Source organism: Lepidochelys olivacea, assembly GCF_965140295.1.
Source record: "Lepidochelys olivacea isolate rLepOli2 genome assembly, chromosome: 20".
NCBI classification, from domain to species: domain Eukaryota; kingdom Metazoa; phylum Chordata; order Testudines; family Cheloniidae; genus Lepidochelys; species Lepidochelys olivacea.
In genome coordinates, this window is record NC_140430.1 from 12,733,688 (window position 1) to 12,746,960 (window position 13,273).

Below are 13,273 nucleotides of genomic sequence, written 5' to 3' on the forward strand. Positions count from 1 at the left end.
ATAGCACAGGCCAGAGGACTTCCCTGAATTAACTCCTGTTTGAACTAGAGCAGATCTTTTAGAAAAACATCCAAGCCTGATTTCAAATTTGCCAATGAAGGACAATGTACCATAACACCTTGGTAAATTGTTCCAATGGTTAATTACCCTCACAGTTAAAAACTTGTACCTTATTTCCGGTCTGAATTTGTTTAGCTTCAACTTCCAGCCTTTGGATCGTGTTATATCCTACACTTCTTGAAGGGGCCATTATCAAGTATTTGTTCCCCATGTACAATCATAGAACCATAGTGTTAGAAGGGACCACAAGAGTAATCTAGTCTAATCCCTTGCCAAGATGCAGGATTTGTTGTATCTAAAACAGGGGTGGGCAAACTACGGCCCGCGGGCCGGATCCGACCTGCCAGCTGTTTTAAGCTGGCCCTCGAGCTCCAGCTGGGGAGCAGGGTCTGGACCTTGCCCCGCTCCGGGGCTCCAGCCAGGGCACATTGTTGGGGCCGCTCCACGCGCTCCAAGCCCCCCTCGGATTCCTACGCGCTCCAATAGCCCAGCTCCAATGGCCCCCTCCGGTGCTTCAGTGGGAGCTGCAGGGGCGGTGCCTGTGGACGGAGCAGCGTGCAGAGCCGCCTGGCTGCGCCTCCACATAGGAGCTGGAGAAGGGACATGCTATGCCTCTGTTAATGCAACCCAAATTTGTATTTGTTTTTTTGCAACAGCATCTCATTGTTGACTCATGTTGAGGTTGGGATCCACCACAACTCCCAGATCCTTCTCAGCAGTGCGGCTGCCAAGCCAGTTATCCCCCATTCTGTATTTGTACATTTAGTTTTTCTTCCCTAAGTGAGGCACCTTATATTTGTCTCTGTTGAATTTCATTTTGTTGTCTATAGCCCAGTTCTCCATATATTGGGCTAGAATCCTCTGAATTTTAGATTATCCACCAAAGTGTTAGTAATCCCCCCCTCTCCCCAGCTTTGTGTCATCTGCAAATTTGATCAGTATGCTCTCTATTCCTACATCCAGGCCATTAATAAAGATGTTAAACAACACCAGACACAGAACAGATAACTGTGGAACCCCACTTGAGACCTCCCTCCAATCTCACATCATGTAGATACTAATAGATTGTGATCAAGTCACCTCTTAACCTTCTCTTTGTAAAGCTAAATAGATTGAGTTCCTTGAAGCCTGGTCTGCACTAAAAGTTAGGTTGATCCAGCTATGTTGCTCAGAGGCATGAAAAATCCACACCCCAACCAGCGTAATTAAGCCAACCTAACCCCCAGTGTAGACAGCACTAGGTCGATGGAAGCATTCTTCTATCAACCTAGCTGCCATCTTTCAAGGAGATGGATTACCTATGCTTATAGGAGGACCCCTCCCGCTGGTGTAGGTAGTGTCTACACTGAAGTGCTAGAGTGGCACAGCTACAGTATTGCAGCTGAGGAGCATTTCAAGTGTAGACAAGCCCTGAGTCTATCACTATAAGGCATATTTTTGAATCATTCTTGTAGCTCTTCTCTGACCTCTCTCCAATTTATCAACATCCTTCTTGAACTGTGGACACCAGAACTGTACACAGGATTCCAGCGGCAAGAACCTCCCTAATCCTACTCAAGATTCCCCTGCTTATGCATCCAAAGACCACATTAGTCCTTTTTGGCATAGTATCGCTCTGGAAGCTCATGTTCAGCTCATTACCCAGCATGACTCCCAAGTCTTTTTCAGAGTCACCGCCTCCTAAGATAGAATCCCTCATCCTATAAGTATGGCCTACCTTCTTTGTACCTAAATGTTTGCAGAAAGCATCTCCCACCAACATCGCGCAGTGAACCCAAGTGGATATGCCAGTGAAACTTAGGTCACTCAGGGGGTTGTTTTTTTCACACCCCTGCGCGACGTAAGTGGTAGTGTAGACATGGCCTGAAGTACTACAGTGACACAGCTGCATACATGAAGACAAACCCCCAGTGCTCAGATCAGGGCTGAGGGGTTGGGGAGAACGGCCATGCTCAGTGCATGCCAAATATCCATAGTGCTGAAACTGGGAGAGAGGGGAAGAGAAGAACCAGAGATGAATGGGGCAGTTCATGCCTCAGAACTATTGTTTCAGACTGCATTCTCCGTGTGGTTCTCATTTAACTGAGAACATTCTACTGAGGTGAACAGACCTTGTCACACCCCAACGAACCTGCATGCTGCAGACAGGTGTGCAGAGCCCTTCCCCCTGTGCTAGCCCCTGATGTGGAATAGGCACTCTGGGGTCAAGTCTACACTAAAAACTTCTGCCAGCACAGCACTGCCAGCCAGAGGAGCGATGAGATGTGATCCCTGCCCAACAGAGCAGTGCTGGCAAAAGCCCCCATGTAGATGCAGTTACATTGCTGGGAGGAGGTGGGACAGGCCTGGAATAAGTTATACTGGTGAAAGCTCAGTTTTGCCAGTATAAGCTGCATCCACTCTAGGAGTGCTTTGCCAGCATAGCATAAAGGTGTAGATACTCGAAAAGGGCTCCTAGTGTAGACCTGGCTTGGGTCTCCCTGCCCTTCCCCTTTCCTGCATCCAGCTGGTAGATGCACTCCCCAGAGCCCATCGCCTACCGCCTCTTTTCCCCATGGCCCCTCTAGCCCTACTGGGGGCATAGAGGAGCCAGGAAGAGGACAGTAGCTGTGGGGCAGTGAGATGTGTCCAAGAACCCCGTCATGTCTCCTCATTGGGATCCCTTAATATTGCACCTCTCACTATCACCGCTTCCTCAAAAAACCAGGGCAAATTCATTGCCCAAAACCTTCAGGCTGGGGCATCACACAAAGTGGGGAGAATGAAGGTTGTGGGGGGCCTCTTGTGGGACACATTACCTGAACTCTTTATTTCCTGGTTTTCAGAAGTTTGAATTTAGCCACCCTCCATGTTCTGGAAGGGCACAAGCCAGTGCTGGGCAACCTTAACTCTACATTACAAAGTTCTGCTGGGCACTGAGAATGTGTTGCCAATGCCAACCATTCACAAATCAGGAGTCCGGGCCCCAAAATCACGAGATTAAAACCTCATAAATGTTGGTTGGTTTTATTTGCCTCCTGGTTTCTGAGCATTTACGGTTCATTCAGGCTACAGTTCAAGGTTTCCTCTGCAACTACAAGGGAAATTACACTGTTTAAAAAGGAAAGTTGAAATTCTCATGTGCCTCTAAGTGGCTGTAAGAAAAAAAACAAATATTGCAAGACCCACCATAAAATCATGAGCACTCTCAACATTATTCAAGAGAGTGTTAGAACCGGGTGAAGTAGACATCTGTTCCCCTAGTGGAATGGCAGCGTCTGGAGGGACAGTTACAGCCATTCAAACATTTTACAACATGTTCATACATTCTTAGATTTCAAAGCAAAGAGGGCCCAGTGGGATCCTCTACAATATGGACTTCCTGCCTAACACAGCACAAAGCACGTATTCTGTAGCTACAGCTGAACCTCTTCCCAGATGGCAGCTCGCTGGAATGAATCCCTGATTCCATACAGCTACACCTAACACAGTGAGAATCATAGAATCATAGAAGATTAGGGTTGGAAGAGACCTCAGGAGGTCATCTAGTTCAACCCCTGCTCAAAGCAGGACCAACTCCAACTAAATCATCCTAGCCAGGGCTTTGTCAAGCCGGGCCTTAAAAACCTCTAAGGATGGAGATTCCACCACCTGCCTAGGTAACCCATTCCAGTGCTTAACCATCCTCCTAGTGAAATAGTTTTTCCTAATATCCAACCTAGACCCCTACACTGCAAATCAAGACCATTGCTCCTTGTTCTGTCATCTGCTACCACTGAGAACAGCTGAGCTCCATTCTCTTTGGAACTCTCCTTCAGATAGTTGAAGGATGCTATCAAGGACCTAGGGGTTACAGTGGACGAGAAACTGGATATGAGTCAACAGTGTGCCCTTGTTGCCAAGAAGGCCAATGGCATTTTGGGATGTATAAGTAGAGGCATTGCCAGCAGATCGAGGGACATGATCATTCCTCTCTATTCGACATTGGTGAGGCCTCATCTGGAGTACTGTGTCCAGTTTTGGGCCCCAAACTACAACAAGGATGTGGAAAAATTGGAAAGCGTCCAGTGGAGGGCAACAAAAATGGTTAGGGGTCTGGAACACGTGACTTATGAGGAGAGGCTGAGGGAAGTGGGATTGTTTAGTCTGCGGAAGAGAAGAATGAGGGGGGATTTAATAGCTGCTTTCAACTATCTGAAAGCGGGTTCCAAAGAGGATGGATCTAGACTGTTCTCAGTGGTACCAGATGACAGAACGAGGAGTAATGGTCTCAAGTTGCAATGGGGGAGGTTTAGGTTGGATATTAGGAAAAACTTTTGCATGAGGAGGGTGGTGAAGCACTGGAATGCGTTACCTAGGCAGGTGGTGGAATCTCCTTCCTTTGAGGTTTTTAAGATCAGGCTTGACAAAGCCCTGGCTGGGATGATTTAGTTGGGGATTGGTCCTGCTTTGAGCAGGGAGTTGGACTAGATGACCTCCTGAGGTCCCTTCCAACCCTCATATTCTATGATTCTATCACTTGCCCTTGGTGAATCCATGTTGACTATTCCTGATCACTTTCCTCTCCTCCAACTGCTTCAAAATGGATTCCTTGAGGACCTGCTCCATGATTTTTCTGGGGACTGAGGTGAGGCTGACTGGTCTGTAGTTCCCCAGATTTTCCTTCTTCCCTTTTTTAAAGATGGGCACTATATTTGCCTTTTTCCAATTGTCCGGGACCTCCCATGATTGCCACGAGTTTTCAAAGATAATGGCCAATGGCTCTGCAATCACATCAGTCAACTCCCTGAGCACCCTCGGATGCACTGCATCCGGCCCCATGGACTTGTGCACGTCCAGCTTTTCTAAATAGTCCTTAACCTCTTCTTTCACCACTGAGGGCTGCTCACCTCCTCCCCATACTGTGCTGTCCAGTGCAGCAGTCTGGGAGCTGATCTTGTCTGTGAAGACAGAAGCAAAAAAAGCATTGAGTACTTCAGCTTATCCCACATCATGTGTCAGTAGGTTGCCTCCTCCATTCAGTAAGGGTCCCACACTTTCCCTTACCTTCTTCTTGTTGCTAACATACCTGTAGAAATCCTTCTTGTTACAATTCACATTCCTTGCTAGCTGCAACTCCAATTATGCTTTGGCCTTCCTGATTACACCCCTGCATGCTCGAGCAATATTTTAATACTCCTACCGAGTCATCTTTCCAAGTGTCCACTTCTTGTAAGTTTCCTTTTTGTGTTTAAGCTCACCGAAGATTTCTCTGTTAAGCCAAGCTGGTCGCCTGCCATATTTGCTATTCTTTCTGCACATCGGGATGTATAGCATTGTGCTGGACACACAACACAGCACAGAAAATGGTAAACGTCATCAGGGATAAGCCAAGTTTGGTTTGGCTTCTGGACCTATTGCCAGCTCTGGGGGACAGAGTTAATGTTATATGGGAGATATATTAACTCTTTATTTGCTGATTTGCAGAGGTTTAAGTTTAGCGTCCTGATTCCGGAAGAGCACAGGGCAGCACAAGACAACCTTAACTCTGTGTTAATGAAGCTTTTGGCTGTGAATATGAATAAGAATAGCACTGGCAGGATGGGATTTCAAGGGCTCTCATGTAGCATTGCCAACAGTTCCTTATTACAAGGGACATCCCTTATTTTTTCATCTCTGTACAACAAGATAGGGAGGGTTGCAAAAAGCAGCAAGATTATTGGTTTTATGCGGCAGCCTCTGTGTGTGAGACAGAGCAGGTGAGAGCGTCCCCCGAGCCCCAGGGGGATCCTCCAGCCCCTGCACCAGGACCCTCTCCTGCTCCTCACACAGGTGCCACATCTCCTCCCTGATCATCATAAATCACAACATAAATCTCAGAGCCTCTGCCACACTGGGGCCTGCATGGAGGCTGACCCCCCACGGACTCTCCACAGCCAGGCCCTGGGCACCCAGAACGTGGTGAATGTAGGTAAATCCTACCTACATTATTCTTAATTATTTATTATCATTATTATTAATAATAATCATAATATTGGGAGGAGCGGTGGAGTGGGGGTTCTAAGAAAACAGCCCCTTATTTCTGAAATATAATGTTGGCAACCGTACGCTCATGCTTCAAGGCATAACCTGATCACCAACTAGAGTTAGGACATGGGATGATATTACTTAGGGTTTGACTACCCTTGAAACACTACAGCGGCACAACTACAGGGTAGAATCTAACTGTGCCAATGAGAGGGGGGTCTCCTGTTGACGTAGGTAATCCACCTCCCTGAGAGGCAGTAGCTCGGTCAACAGAAGATTTCTTGGATTGACCTAGCACTGTCTACACTGGGGCTTAGGTTGGTAGAGCTACATCTCTCAGGCATGTGGATGTTTCACACCTCTCAGAGATGTAGCTATGCTTACATAAATTTCTACTGTAAACTAGTCAATTGCATTTTTGGTAACATAAGCATAGTCCTTTGAAGCATCTCTCATTGTTTGCTGTCAGACAGGGTATTGGATCAGTAGTTAGAGTACTAGTCTAGCACTCAGGAGATGTGGGTTCAATTTCCTACTCTACCACAAATATCTTGTGTGACTTTGAATGAGTTACTGAGACCTGGTTTCCATCTAAACATAGGTTGACCTGGCTACATTGCTCAGGGCTGGGAAAAATTGCACACCCTGTGCAAAGTAGTTAGGTTAACCTAATCCCTGCTATAGATGCAGTTAGGTCAACAGAAGAATTCCTGCATCAACCCGTGTACTGCCTCTCGCAGAAATGGATTACCTACATTAAAGGAAAAACTTCTTTCGTTATTGTAGGAAACATCTACGCTCCAGCTGCAGTGCCATAGCTGTGCTGCTGTAATGTAGTCATCCCTTTAGTCTCTCAGTTCCCCATCTGTAAAATAGGGATATTAACACTTCTCTGCCTCACAGTGGTGTTGTGAGGATAAAAGTGTAAATGATTGGGAGGTGCTCAGATCCACGGTAATGAAGCGCCTCAGATAGATTGGTCTTTTTTATGCTATTAATGGATTATATGTCCACAATGATGTGGGTATTGCACATTGAAAATCCAGCTGTTTGGGGTTTCTGTACAAAGAACCCAGGTCACAAGGGGCCACCTGGGAAACTTCAATAGCATTGCCTCCCATGGCTAGCTCAAGCACAGATGGAGATGGAGAGGGCAGAGATACAAACCTAGCCAGGAGAGTGAAATTGACAAAGAGACTTGGTATGGCAAGTGCTGTTCCAGCCCCAGCTTGGAACCCCAGAGCAGAACAAGGGGAACTGAAGAAATGACAGCAACAGAAAGGGCTAAAATGCCTCTTGGGAGCTGAGTTGGCTGAAGGTTCATGATTCAAGATGCCACAGAGAGAAGTTCTTACAGAAGTAACTGTCAAATGCCAGCATTATGGCATAGCGTCAGTGCTGACAACCTGGAGAGTTCAAGCATCATGAATCAAAGCCACAAAGATCATGAGATTGAAAAATCATGAGACCTTGAAATGTAAAATAAATAAATACACTGATATAGGGTGGTGGCAGGACTACAAAAGAATAAAAATCTCCCCTGTCAATGTGGCTAAAACTCCCTGCTAGATTTCCCTAGTGAGCGTACAGTGAACAATCCTGATTGACATTTACTTAGAGTGGCTCCTCTTTACATTCAAACAGCTGCATTTCCAGGAAACCCAAGCCAGGGGGTTTCTGTAGCCACTCAATCACACTTCTCCTTTCCTAAGAAGAAAACATTTAAGACACAGAACAAAGCACTGCCCCAGAACACGCTTGGCCAACACTGCCTTTCACCCTTTGCTGCAATATCCTCCATTCCTGCTTGCAGCAAGGCTGGCAACAAGTCTGCTTCGACTTTACTGATGATTGTGCTGTGAGGTCCTTCTTACAGTGTAAGAGCAGAATATGGGAAGCTACATGTACATGCATGCACACACACACGGTAGGTCGAGAATGCAATGGGAGGTGTGATTGCAGCACATGTAGACATGCCTTCTCTAGCTCTGATTGAGCCAGCACACTAAAAATAGCAGTGTTGCCCTTGCAGTCCGGGCAGTGACATGAGCTAGCTGCCCAACTACAGTCCTCTCCAGGACCCTGAGTATGTACCACAGCTGCTGGCCCAAGCCGCTGCCTGTGACACTGTAGCTTCATTGCTATTTTTAGTGAACTGGCTCTATCAAAGCTAGTGGAATACGTCTACGTGTGCTGCAATCACTTGACCTGATTGCCGTGCAGACATCTCCACATACATGTACCCACACAAACATATGCACACAAGGCTACGTCTCCAAACCCCATTTACCAGACAACTACTCTCAGCAACCTGCGGAAGAATGGCTTGACATCGTCTGTACTCATCTACCAGCACTGTGTGGCTGAAATTGCAGACATTAGACGTTAATTCAATCCTTATGCAGTCTCCCTCTCATATGCCCCATCCTTCTCCTGGGTCATTCAGATCCTTCTATCCACTCTATTTTTTACTCCATTTCCAAACTCCCAAGAACTTCCTTTACCCACAATTCCTTTTTCCACATCCCTGGTAGGAAGTCTTATGGAAGGGGCATTGGTAGAGGGGACCTTTTCACTGTGGTGCTGGTTAGGGATCCAGATCAGCACAGGTTAGCAGTTCAGTCTGAGGTTTTGGCTGAACTTGAAGACAAGTTTTCTTTGCCAATTTACAGTTATGAAGCATGTGCTGAAATGCTTTGCTGATTTGGGATCTAGACTAGACACATGACTAGAACTCCTACTCATTTACAGTGTTTGCAAGTGAATCCTGTCCCATTGCCTGATGAGAGTTACAGTAATGCCCTCAAATGCAATTGCTATAGTGGGACCAGGCTAGTGTGCAAGAGAAGGGCAGGGATTGAGATGTTTCTCTATGTCTCTATTGGGATGTTTTTGTGTATGTGGTTGAGGGGGGAGGGAAGCCTTAATTTTTTCATCCTCCTTAAATTCCCTCAATCTGTCCTTCTGTCCTCCTTCAACCTGCCCACCCCCATCTTTCAGACAGCTGCAGGCCTCATAGTCTTATGTTAAATTTCAGAATGCACCTTGGGGGACCCTCAGATGCCAATCAAAGCTGCTGTAAATTCCTCGAGTTTCTCAGCAAGGCTGCTTCCTTCTGGACTGTCATCCCCTGAAAAATGTCATGAAAGGATCCAGTTTGGTGGTGGATTCAGAATGGGAAGCTCCACCCAAATTTGAAGCACCATCCCCGGCTCCCAAAGAACGTGCCTCCACCAAACTCCTCATGCTTGTGGAAGTGACACAGGATCCAGTCCCCCAGTGTATGGAACATTTCTGGAGTTGGCACAACAAGAAGCATACCCATATTTCTCCTAGAAGTAGAACACATTCTAACTCAGGGTGCATCTCAGAGGAAGCCAGTGTCAGTCTTGCAGCCTGGTGGCTTGATAGACAATGACAGAATTGGAGCCAGTTGGAAAATGGTGACAATTTGGTAAAGGATTTTGAAATTTGTTGTGATTTTTTTGACATTATGAAAATCCAAAATATTCCAACCAGCTCTGGTCAGAATCTTGGAGTTCTCAGAACATGTGGCATGTCTGCTCTCCTGCCAGATACCCAAGGGCTTGTCAGGTGAGCCTCAAACACATCCCAGCAGCAGGGCAATAAAGACCAGACATAATTCCCCTCTCCACACAGCAATCATGGCTGAGACATTCCATCAAGAGCAAAATATTTGTGCATTTAAAGACAAAATGAGGGGCCACAGTAGGAAGGGCAAGTCCAGACCCAAGTGGCAAATTCAACCCTGATGGCACTCTCTCCATTTCAGTGTGGGATGAATTTGGGGCTCAGAAACAGGTTTCCTGAAAAGTGAATCACCTTGCAGCCTCGGGGCAAAGCTGGGCAGCCAGCATTGCACTGGCATATGCACAAGGGTAATGGCTCCTCACCAGCATACCTCTCCCTCCCATTCTCTCTCTACACACACCTATCTATTTAATATCTATCTAATCTATCTATGCCTTGCTCATCACAGCAGTATCTGAGCACCTCCTTCTCTGCCAGTAATCCTGATCTGCTGATAGCCACACAGCTAAGATCTGGCATCTAAAAACTCATGGAGGAGGTGGGAAGGTCCCACACAGATCCACCCTCCATTAGATGTGCCGAGCCATTCAGATGCTTCTGGAAGCCAAGCCAGTTGAGTCCAGCACCGATTTCAGAAGGCACCAGTTCCTCAAGCCAAGAGAAAAGGATTCTCTGCATTTACGGTCATTGCTAGACCTCACAGACTATTTATTGCAAAGACCAGGCTTGGGCCCTGAGTGGAGAATACTCATGGCTCAGTTGTGAAAGAAATGTTCTGTTTTGATCTGCGGAGATTAACCTGATTCACTCCCGCATGTTGTGCAATCACCAGGCTACAAACACAGGAAGAAAGAAAAGTCAGAGCTGGCTTAGCTGGTCCAAACTCCCCACGGCTAACCCAGCAAGGGTGCTCCCTGCAGCATTTCTACAGCTACCCAGAAGTTCGGGGGAAATTGGAGCTGAAGCTGAGGGACGGCCAGAGGATTGAGGTCTCGTCTGGTGGTCAGACTGAGGAGACACCAGCCCATAGGGCTGGGATTCCCCACCCAAGTCTTGACTGAACAGCAGGATTTTCAGGCAGCAGAGGGCTCAGCCAGAGCCCATTCCTATGGCTTTCCTAAGGCAGCAGAGTGAGCCAGAGGCATCCAGGAAAGGTGGGAATAAGGCTAAGGGTGCCCACTGTCATTCCAGTGCAGAGGGCTGTGGTTTAGCCCTCTGCACTATAGGTAGGGTTGCCAAGCCTCCAGGATTGGTCTGGAGTTTCCCGGAATCGGCATCAATCTCCCAGTAACTATTGAAAGCAACCTGAGAGATTTTAATAGGATATTTTAAGAAAATGACATTATGTCATGTTGGGGGTGGGGGAATCTCCTGGAATAGCTTCAGTCAGAGTTGGCAACCCTAACTGTACAGTGCACTCAGGCACCCCTGATTGGCAGGATCCCATTGTCCACTTCTGAAATTCAGCTGCTTCTGAGGTGGAACCTACACATTCCACAGCAGCCAGAAGCAGAACACAGCAGCTACCTGAAGGAGCACACTGGGCAATTACATGCAGACACAAGGTGCATGAACTTGGGGAGTGAGCCCAGGGCACAGTGATGGTGAAGAGACCCTGAGGTGTCAAAGAGGGGAGCTCAGCTGCTCGTGATATACAGATAATGCAGGGCCATTCTCTCAGCACCACCTCCTGGCAGTGCCATACGTCCTGTGCCCCTCAGCTTGGAGCATTCACAGAGACTAGCAGCCTTGTCCCCATACACCCTTCTTCATCCTTCGCCCCCAGCTGCCAAACCCTCCACTCTGCCAAGAGCACAGGTGGGTCTGATTTCAGGGTCCTGCTCAGCTCAGGGCCTGCTCTGGCTCACACTCACGCTTCAGCTCCCAGGAGCCTCCTCACCCACTTGCCACTGTGAGAGGCAGGAAAGGCAAAGCCCAGAGTGGGAGGTGACTGTGTAGCAAGGGCGTGGGATATTTCCCCTGTTCCCCAGGGGTAGATTCAGTCAGAGGACAGTTGTTCCCTAGGGGAGAGCATCTCATGACACCTGAGCCTGCCTCCCAGCCCACCCCACTTTATAGAGCTGCATTTGACAGGGGCCTCTGCCAGCCTTCCCACAACACAGGCCTTTCCTACTCTGGACTCAGTGGCAATGCCTTGGGAAGGGAAATATCCCCAGCCTCTTTCATGGCGCTGTGCCTAGAAGGTCTGGGCAGTCTCAGTCCTGCTTATGGGTATTGGGTGCCCTGGGGAACACAACAGTGAGCTGGCATCAGGCCAGCCACATCTGAGTGCCATGTTCTACTTGGTGCACCAGGGAGCCAGGCAACCTGGGCTCCATCACAGCGTCTGGGACTCAGTGACCCACATAACAAGACTTGGATGATCTGAGTAAGGGGCATAGCACCACGTTGGGAGCACCAGGCAAGCAGCACCCACAATGGCTATGTCCTGGCACACAGCATCTATAACAGATGGTGCTTAGACACTGCAGGAGTGTGCAACAGAGCGAGCGAGCAAGAGCACACACTACAGTAGGCAGAACATATACAGCAGCTGTAGCAGGATTCTTGCACACTGATGATGTCTCTGACTCGTTTTCTCGGTGTTCACTCTGATCATGCTCTCTCTTGCACTGACTGGCTGTTCATTCCAGCCCCTTTCCAGTCTTCACTGCAACCCCACTCCACTGCCCTTCTCACCCTACTCCTCCCTGTCCCCTCTCCCCTTTGCTCCCTCCCTTCATTGTCACCCCTCCCTCCTGCCTGTTCTGCAATCCCCTTCCACAAACCTCACAAACAAACAACAAAGTCACATCCTGAGAAAAATGGTGACATGAAGACAATGTTCGCTCACTCTGGGGGGGTGTCTTAACCCTCCTTCCCAGCCTGGGTCTAGGTGGTTTTAGGGGATGTCTGCACTGCACTCAGATAGGATTTCAGCTCAGATAGAGATATCCATGGTAGCTTTAATCTAGCTAGTGTGGCTAAAAATTGCAATGGAGATGCCGCAGCATAGACATCAGCATGGGCTGTGCAAGCTGCTTGGAACCCTGGCTCCGTACCAGCCAAGGTCCATGCTGCTTCTTTACTCCAATTTTAGACACCGCAGGGGCTTGTCTGCACTTAAAAGGCTGCAATGGCCCTGCTGTAGCACTCCAGTGAAGACAGTACCTACACCGGCGGGAAGGGTTCTCCCATCAGTCTAGGTTCTCCACCTCCCTGAGAGGCAGTGGCTAGGTTGAGAGGAGAGTCCTCCCATCAACTTAGCACTGTCAACACTGAAAGTTAGTTGGTTTAACTGTGTTGCTCAGAGGTGTGGATTTTTCACACCCCTAAGTGACATATACACCAACCTAATTTCCTAGTGTAGGCCAGGCCCAAGAAGATTACAGCTACAATCCCACCTCCAGCTGCAGTGTAGACAGCCTCTTCGGCCTGGTCTACACTGGGGGGAGGGATCAATCTAAGATACGCAACTTCTGCTATGAGAATAGCGTCGCTGAAGTCGACGTATCTTAGATCGACTTAGAATCACTTACTTCGCATCCTCGCGGCGCGGCACTACCTCTCGCCCTGGTGGAGTTCTGGAGTCGACGGCAGAGCGATCAGGGATCAGTTTACCACACCTTCACTAGATGCAGTAAATCGATCCCCGATAGATCGATCACTACCTGCC

At 48.1% G+C, this 13,273-nt stretch overlaps 1 protein-coding gene across 2 annotated transcripts in view; it reads right to left on the reverse strand.

Moving 5' to 3' along the window:
- The window catches only part of HDAC7 (histone deacetylase 7), a 242,750-nt gene that overhangs the window by 141,834 nt on the left and 87,643 nt on the right, over positions 1-13,273 (reverse strand). The gene's annotated exons all lie outside the window — the stretch shown is intronic.